This window comes from Triturus cristatus, chromosome 6, assembly GCF_964204655.1.
Source record: "Triturus cristatus chromosome 6, aTriCri1.1, whole genome shotgun sequence".
Lineage (NCBI taxonomy): Eukaryota > Metazoa > Chordata > Amphibia > Caudata > Salamandridae > Triturus > Triturus cristatus.
This window is the reverse complement of record NC_140589.1, coordinates 1,950,284,200-1,950,293,691: the sequence shown is the minus strand read 5'-3', so window position 1 is coordinate 1,950,293,691 and position 9,492 is coordinate 1,950,284,200. Positions and strand designations below refer to the sequence as shown.

At 39.8% G+C, this 9,492-nt stretch overlaps 1 long non-coding RNA gene across 1 annotated transcript; it reads left to right on the top strand.

Moving 5' to 3' along the window:
• Positions 1–1,161: 1,161 nt before the first annotated feature.
• On the top strand, positions 1,162–8,099 carry LOC146822578 (uncharacterized). Its single transcript, XR_014963334.1, has 2 exons — positions 1,162–1,979; positions 6,320–8,099. It is a non-coding gene; the product is annotated as an uncharacterized LOC146822578 (long non-coding RNA).
• Positions 8,100–9,492: the final 1,393 nt, after the last annotated feature.

Here is a 9,492-nt window from a genome sequence, read left to right as displayed (position 1 = left end):
GATGTGTGAGTTCCTCATTTCTTCACTAGTGGTAGTAATACAAAATAAAACATTTATATTGGCAATCAAATCAGTTTCTATACCACATCTCATAGGTGTACGTAGTTGTACTTACCACAAGGCCGCCCTAGAAGAGGCAAAGTAGAAAGGAACAGAAAGGAGCAGAAAAGATGCAGTATTAGTTGTAGGCTTATAACAAGCTATAAATAAAATATTGGTAAACCTTCCAGGAAGTCCATGTACCTCTCCGACCTCAATCACAGGTCTTATAATTTAGCCCCTCTAATACCTGATGCAATTCTGATGAAATTATATTTGTCATGAATTTTAATGCAGACCTATGAAGCGGAGGCTTGTGAACCAGCCAAAAGATTCAAACACTATCTGCATTTCTTTCCATGACACTTTGTCTCAACCCAGTTCGCCAACAAGGAATGTGGTATGAAATGGGTCTCATCTAGATGCTGCTGAACAGATGTGCTTACCTGGACCATTATTCAAAGGCTTACTGTCTTTCAGACTGCTGGGCTCCACATGATCTATATATTTTGGGTTTGAGTGCCCTTTGGTGTTTTGTACATCCACCTTTCCATTGGCAGCCTGTGTATCCTTCCAGAACTAACTACTCAGACCACAATTTGTCTCAGTTAAACTTAAGTTAAGACCAAAACTTAAGTTTAACTGAGAAAAAATCCTAACTTTACTACTCCTAAAAGCGCTTTGTGAATACCGAAAGTCGTAAAGTTAGGATTTTGTCTCAGATTACTTTTGTGAATCGGGCCCTTAGTCATGAAATTGGACGCTAACAATAAAGAACATGTTCTACTCCTGAATAGTACTGAAGTGGGGAAAGAGATCTGTGATGAATTCCCATGGGTTTTCACAGAGAAATTAAAGATGTTACTTACAAGATTAAGCCTAAGCCCACAGCAGTGCCAGTGGTATACAGAACAAGGCCTGTCTCACTTATGACGGAAGCACCACTGAAGAAAGAATTGGATAAACTGGTAGAACAAGGGGTCATAGAAGAGATTGATTGCACAGAATGGTTTTCTCCATAGTATTAGCTTCCAAGGATGAAGGTAAAGACATACGCTTATGCATATATCTCAGACTTAACCTCTTGGGATGTACAAAGAGATTAGACGAACATGTCGTAAATTGGCTGCGATTAAATTAGCGTTAGCAGAATCCATCTGGTATTTAGAGGCTATCCTGTACATTTTGTGGAATCCATTTTGTATTTCTGGCAGCCATTTTGTCTTCCCTTGTGCTCTGTTTAAAGGACTGGCTATACTTAGACTCTGCTACCCTGCACATGGGCAGGAATATCTAACTGTCCATGCATCTGTTTTTAGTCTGTAACTATCAGGTTGTTTCTACCAGAGTCAGCAACTGCTAGCTCCTCCTTTACTGTTGACGGTGCATTTCTGTATGACCATCTATGTATGTAACTCTTCTCATGTATGCTTGCACCGCCCTTTTCCTGAGCCCCTGTGTGGGTATAAAAGACCCATGGTTCTTCTACTCTGTGTGCTACCTTCATTCAGCACCACAGGGTGCTGGGTGAATGTGGTTCCACCTCCTGAGGTTTAATAAACTATGTATTTTCTATTTCAGTTTCTGTGCCAACTTCTTTCTAATAGTCTGAGGACTCTGTGCAGAGAAGGGCGTACCCCTTGCACTGGTAGGCCTAGCTGAGGCCTATTTTCTACAAATGGCGCCTCAACTTGGGGCTCATTGGTGACTCGGATGCCCAAAGGATTGGTCGCGACGAAGGATTGGAATCTCGCTCTGGACGTGATCACTGCCCGATAAGACCAGAGTCTTGGCATCCACGGCGACTTTTCCTTTCTTTCTGATCTGACCATCCAGGTGGCACCGGTCCTCGACTGAGATCTCTTCTGTTGATTCACCGTGCAGTGACCATTTGGTCGATTTTAGAACTTGGCAGGATGAATCTGGACATCAAGTGATTGGTAAGTGTCTGCGGCGCTTGCTGTTGGTTTTGATGCCTGTGATTGGTAAGGTAGTTTAGTAACGCTTACTGTGGCTTTGAGTATGGTATAATTTGTGTTGGCCAACTTGGTTTGTTTTGATATATGTGACTTGCAATTCACATAGGCAGGTAATGAGGAGAATTTTCTCTAACTGAATTGATTTGAACGGCACATTGTACTAAAGGTACCTTAAGTGCTACTTTGATTATAATATTGCATACTCTGCACTATTTTTGGCATGCCTGTCTTTAGCACACTTCAAAAGATGTGTTGCTTTTGGAATGGTACCTTGAATCTTGATGAAGCACAACTCCCCCCCCCCCTCCCCCCCTCCCCCCCCGGAGGGGACGCCTAATAGGGATATGTATATTAAGTATGGTCTTTCTTCTATAATGTACAGCGCATTATGAAATACAAATACTTGTAAGTGGTGACTAGTACCCCGAGGAACTAAATATGTACATAAAAGGATCCTGGTCTGTGCACTTAGTAACATTCATAAGTGATGAGATGCAGAGCGTTTTCCTGGTGTTCTGCCAGCCAAATCTAGTGAATATGACTTGCAACTAGTATTTACAAATGGTTTGGTTTAAGTACAGTCTGTGGGCTGTCTTTTGTTTCTGTCTTAAGTGTTGATCTGTGGGTTAAATGTGTGTTTACATGTTATGGTGTGGTAAATTGTGTTTTGGATGTTGCTAGCACTAGAAAAAGCGTGTGATTGAATGACTGTGAATATGTGAAAGAATTCTGAGAAGTGAAATTGTTAAGGAGTAAATTTAATTTGGTCTCATCACCATCAATAAGTCGCAAAAGGAAACTGAGAGGGGTGTAGCTAGAGAAAGAGCAACCCCTGTGATTTGATGACACCCTTAATGTACAAAAGTATTAATGAAGAGTAATTAGGGACCGGTTAAAAGTTTAGCTTGAAAAAAATTGTGGGTATTTCGAATTTGCAAATTGTTCCTATGCAGCTTTGTGTTCTTGGTGGTTCAGTGAGCCAATGTGCTGGGTCCACAGGGTTGTAGGTTCTAATTTAAGCTGAACCTGCTAATCTGAGAATTGAACCTAAACTTATGACCCTTGAAAAGAAATTGTATATTAAAATAAATTTTTCCATAGGGCAAATTATTAAAGTTTAGATAAAATTAGGAAGGCTTTTTGTCTTTGACAGCTTCAGGGCTGTGCAAGGCAGATTTTGACCTTGCAGCCTGTAAGGTAGGGGCTAAAAATAGGGGAGTGAACCAGGAGGTGAAATCACTGCTTAGAAAGCTTCACTGACATGAAAATGTGTAATGCTTGCAGCAGGACAGCCTTGGAGAGAGGTGGGGGCCCGGAGCACTCGCTGTGGCCCGGTTCTGCGCTGAGGGGCTATTTTTAGCTTCTCTGATGAGACAGGGCAGCTGAGGAACGAAACTCAAGGAGCCTTCCTCGGCCCTATTTTGTGCAAAGACCAGTTAGACTTTCCATAGAAAACTGTTTTTATTTTTTTTTAAACTATTGCATTAATCCTAGACAAAAAGTAAAATGATGCTCTTGCTTGAAATTTTAAGGGCTATATGCCTATATAAAAACGATTTTCCAATTGAGAATTCATTTTCTCAGTGGAAATTGTGGCGCAAAGCCAACATGGATTATCGGATAAAAGTTAAAATTAAGATGACCTGCGTAAAGAGAAAAACGAAATTGTGTGTTTTAAAATAGACTAAATTCAGATACAAAATGTCACAGCATTTATCTTTTGTATAAGGTATTCAAAGGCATTCACATTATACAGAACGACAGAGTTGTGTTGGCTTGAAAGGTTGACTTGAAAGGCGTGTGAATTCGACGCCTTTACGTGTCAAACAGCTGTGTCAGCAAGACTATTTCTATTCTCTGCGGACTCCGGCCACAGGGAACTGCTAAAGTCAAACACGTTGTAAAATGCGGCATTTCAGACTGCTGTTTTAAAAGTTAGAAATATAGTTTCATGATTTTTGATAAACAGAGGGCAGATTGACAGTAGGGATTTCTTTTCTTAATGCCTTTTTTTAAAATAAGGTTTTTGATGTGAAATAATAATGACTGTCCTTCATTTAAAAGTGGCGCAGACTTAAGATGTTTCAAGATAAGCTTCTGTGCTTAGGGCTAAGAATTAATGTGTTTCAATATGATAGGCAAAGGGATGCAGCTTGCTTTTCATATGTGGACTCATCAAAATGATTAGATTTATTTAAAAAAAATATATATATACATATATTTTTATTATTTTGTGATTTAAAATAGGTGCATTAAATTAGTTTTTTAATATTTATAATGCCTAATAATGATACTGTGACCTCCTAGCATCCAAATTGCATTTAAGCCGTGCTATACAGCAATAGGGGGTCAATTACATGTGAAAATGTCACTTTATCCAGGAGTACAAAACTCATTTTTATAAGGGCATACATTATACATTTCTGATGACACATCTCTGGGATATGTAGAGGACATTCTGGGGATGACTATTATGCAAAAACATTGTAGGATATTAATTTTTTAAGTGCCCTAAAAATCAAAGTCGAAATTGAGTAAAAATTCACTATTTAAATGAGATTTCTCCAGTCAGAGCAGCTTTTAAACTGCCTTAGACTCAAGTAAATGCACATATGTACGCATAAAACTTCATAGCTGACATTTATATTGCTCAAGCACTCAGCACCCTGATTCTCAATATACCTATGTACAAAAACTGGCAGAAGTTATTAAGCTTACCTCTGAAATTGCTGGTAGACACACAGAGTGGGTTTTGCTGCTCTGCCTTGGGTCTCTAGGGTCACTTTGACTTGGGAGCACCGCATGACAACCTTGCATACAAGCTGGAACAGCTGCATAGGTTAAAGGCCGAACTCCTACATTTAGAAGCCTGGCAGGGCTCGGCTTCACATGTGCTTTGACATTTCGACATTTGAAAGACGAAATGGCAGGGGAAGAAAGAGGTTTTTGCTTACCTTTTTTTTTGGTAAAAGCAAGTTGCAAGTTTTTGTGTGCACTCAATGAACATAGTATATGTGACCTCTCTTTAAAAGACAATGGCTCTGCCATATATATATAGTATAAATGTTTTTAGGGTTGAATTCAGGAAGCAATGGGATTCAGTTTGAATTCATGCGGCCTCATGTTGCACTAGTACATTTGCTAAAGGAATATATTCTTTGGCTAGCTGAAATGTGCTATTTAGCTCCTCAGAGTTTGTTTATGCCCAGTTGCTACAAATTGGGGTTGATAGTGTTGACAGAATGAAACCTGGTACAGGTTTCTTACTGTCAAAACTGGGGAGAGGGGGCTAGCTCCTCTACAAATTAAGGGTAGGCAAATTTATGTGTTCACTCTCTTTTTCTTAATTTTTTTCGAGCCTGTCTAAACTGTCTGTGAAATAACCATGAGACATTTAATTGGCTATTCAGTAATACTGTTTTAAACATTATTAGCATTAATAAAACGAATAAATATATTTTGCTATGTTACTACCCGTCCTCTCTGATGGAATTATGAGAGGATGAGTAGTCTAGATTGCTGCTTCCTTATTTGATCTTTAAGGGGAACTAGCTGTGGGTAATTTTTGTTTGAAAATTCTCAGGTGACAACACCACTATTGTTTGTTATTCGCATGCTACATACAGTTTTGCAAGGGCATTGCTAGTTTTATTAGCTAGTCTGTGTAAATAAACTGACAGTCCTTACTAGAACTAATGTTGCATAGTTTGGATTGTGAAAATGTAGAATGCAGGGAAGAGGTCTATGTGATCCTTAGCAAACATTTTTGAAAAAAATATTGTTTTATAGGAGTCTGTTAGTCACAAGATGTTCCACTGGAGAACGTGTACCCATTATGTTGAAGTTTGTAGTTCTTTATGTAATAAGAAACTTTGTTAAATTAGCAGTGTTAGATTTTCCTGTTGCTCCTATAACATGTGAGCATGATCCTGAGTATACAATGTAGGTGCTTTAATTAAGAAAAATCATTTTAGAAGTGTCTGCAGTCCTGTACAAATAATGCAATGTTTAGGAGTAAACGTGTATAACATTTCCTTTTTCTTGAGGGTCTTTAGAAATGAACACAGACTTCCTTGACATTGGGTGACGTATTACTCTTGTCAGTTCACTAAAGAGTTCCTTTTATACTTGCCAATAGGTTCAGGCTGTTGTTTTATTTACTCTCACATATATGAAAGTGGTTCCAAGGTGCCTTGTTAATATATGGGGCGTCCCTAGACTAGGAAGTATTCTGAGACTATCCTCTCTGTTGATAGATTATTTCTGTGCCTTGTCTAAAGACCTTTTGTTCTGTCCACCAGTAGATATTTGCTGCTTTACAACCATTGCCAGAGGGGCCCGGACATCAGATCGAGCTTGAGGAGTCAGCACCAGTCCAGCTTGAAGTCAAAGTGAAGGAAACCAGCACAAGCATTACTGGCAACCAGGACCTCAGTGAAGGTAGAAGGCCGGAAACATTGTGATGAGAGTACCCCTGCTTCTATCTTGGGCGAAAGACGGGGTCACAAATCAGAAAGGAGAAATCGTGGATCAAGCTTTTGATGCCCCGCCGAGAGTCACAGACCGACCAGGAAGGCGAGAACGTTTTTGCTTGAGGTAACCCCCTTTGAAACAAGGGTTGCTTCAGAGATCCTAGCATCAGGCCTCTGAATCCTTGTCCTAAAGTGGCTGTAAAGTTTTTACCTTTGTTGGCCAAGATCTATGGCCCCAACGAAAGAGCAGTGTGCCAGCAGAGCAATACAGGAGTTAGGGAAGGACTTGAGTTCAGGGTACAGGTGCTGTGTCTCTGGTGCCTGTTAGATTGAAATGAAGAAAACTGGTGCACTGCCTGAGACACTGGACAGGATCGCTGAGCGGATTTGCCCTGGTGGGTGATTGCCCTATCCTGAAAGAAGAAACTTTTCCCTTGAAACTAGGCCATGATTCCTGAGTTGAGAGTTGTGCAGCTCCACCGTGGGAACAACAAGAGCCTGCCTGTGAGGCTCAAACGGACACAGGGAGAAGACTCCCCTCTGGTTGGTTGTACAGCGGCTTTAATTTCCCAAGGACTTCTTTTTCTTTTTGTTGAAAATGTACCCCATTGATCGTCCCATTTTTGAGGAGGAGCAACCCTTTTCAGCTCTTCGTCCTAATTCTCATGGTCCTGTGTAGTTCTCCTGGTCCTCTGGATCCAGGATCATTTTTGTAAATAATATGTCTGACTGCTTTAATGTTTGTATTGGGTATAATGATAGATACTCTAGCCCTCATAAAGGAAACACTGGAAAAGTCTAGCGAAAATGTTTTTGAAGTTGAAATTGATGGTAACTGAAATGCATAGGAGCCTTGAAAATGTTTTTACTGGATGGTTCTAGGATTTGCTTAGGACTAGAAAGCTAATAATTCTGTTTCTGATAATAGTAATTACTCTCTCCTGCTATCTGTATGACCCAATTCTCTGTTGCCTTTGTACTTCTGTTTATACCTCATACATACCCGCTTAACAATATTTAGAATGAGAAATGCCCACCTAGCAATGAATTAGGAAATTTATGGAAAAAAAAAAAATTAAAATGCATATTTTTCATTTTTCCTACGGGATTATGGGAGATGTCTTCAGCTAACGCTAAAAGGGTCGTCTGTCGTAAATTGGCTGCGATTAAATTAGCGTTAGCAGAATCCATCTGGTATTTAGAGGCTATCCTGTACATTTTGTGGAATCCATTTTGTATTTCTGGCAGCCATTTTGTCTTCCCTTGTGCTCTGTTTAAAGGACTGGCTATACTTAGACTCTGCTACCCTGCACATGCGCAGGAATATCTAACTGTCCATGCATCTGTTTTTAGTCTGTAACTATCAGGTTGTTTCTACCAGAGTCAGCAACTGCTAGCTCCTCCTTTACTGTTGACGGTGCATTTCTGTATGACCATCTATGTATGTAACTTTTCTCATGTATGCTTGCACCGCCCTTTTCCTGAGCCCCTGTGTGGGTATAAAAGACCCATGGTTCTTCTACTCTGTGTGCTACCTTCATTCAGCACCACAGGGTGCTGGGTGAATGTGGTTCCACCTCCTGAGGTTTAATAAACTATGTATTTTCTATTTCAGTTTCTGTGCCAACTTCTTTCTAATAGACTGAGGACTCTGTGCAGAGAAGGGCGAACCCCTTGCACTGGTAGGCCTAGCTGAGTCCTATTTTCTACAAACACTGGGTCTATTATCCATATTAAATTGAAATTAATAAGTCTGATGGAATTGCAGTTTCATCTTTAGTGTGGGGGCGTACATGATACGTGGTCTATCTTAGAAAGATTTCAAGCTTTCATTACATCATTCTTTAAATGGGAAATTATTACCATGCACGATATGTCTCCTCATCCCTGTTCAGATCTGATCTCAGGAATTTTCCTTCTCCTTAGACATGCCAATAAAAAGCTAGCTATTGAAAAACATACAACTGGATCCGAGAGTTTCTTTAAAAAATATAATGCTGGACGGCATTTGTTAAAATTCATTTTCTTTAAAATTGGACGTACAAATCTAATTCGTTCTTTTTTATAAAACCCATACAAAGTGTTCGCGAGTGTTCACGTCTTAAAATAAATAAAGTTAGGTGATGAACAGACGGAAAGATTTCGAGACTGATAAAGTGTACAGATCGAAATAAAGACACCGAGTGAAAAAGTATAATAGAAAACTGTGATGTATGGTACCTGAAAAGTGGCAAACCCGTCGTGTGCGAAGCCTCATCGGAATGGTTGTGGAACTTACGGGATAAAACCCGACGTTATATCTCAATAAACCCGGAAGTAGTAGGAACAAATGCGCACGGGGGTGTGTCATGTGACTGCGAGAGTGTGAAGAAAGACTGCGGTGTACGATATGTAACCACGGTAACCGCATGTATACGAAAAAGAGATGCTTGAAGCATTGCTCGACCGAAAAAGACGTTACGTGCTTAGAGTGTGATTATAGTGACGTGATAGAAATAAAGTGACATTAACAACTGCATGATGTGCTGCGGTATGCAACTAAAAAATGTAAACAAACACATACACAGAAACGGGCAAAAATCTGTAAAGTAAATAACCTGTGAAAATGAAAGCTGAGAACATGGGTAGCATATTATAAATAACAACTATATTCAAGACGTTCGTTAAGTCCAAAAGGGTGGACCGAATTCAGTCTATTGATCCAGAACAGTTCGCGTTGTAACAGGAAGGCGCTGTTGTCTCTCCCTCGTTGTACCGTGACTTGTTCTAAAATCAAAAATCTCAATTGACTGCAATTGTGTTTGTTTTCAAAAAAGTGTTTAGCAACTGTAGATTTAGAGTTGAGAGTCCGAATGTTGCTTTTGTGCTCGATGAGTCGAGTTTTCATTTTTCTTTCAGTTTTGCCCACATATGGAAGTCCACATGGGCATTTTAGTAGGTATACTATGTTACTGGAATCGCAAGTAGCCGTAACTTTAAGATTGATGCGTGTACCTTTAGAA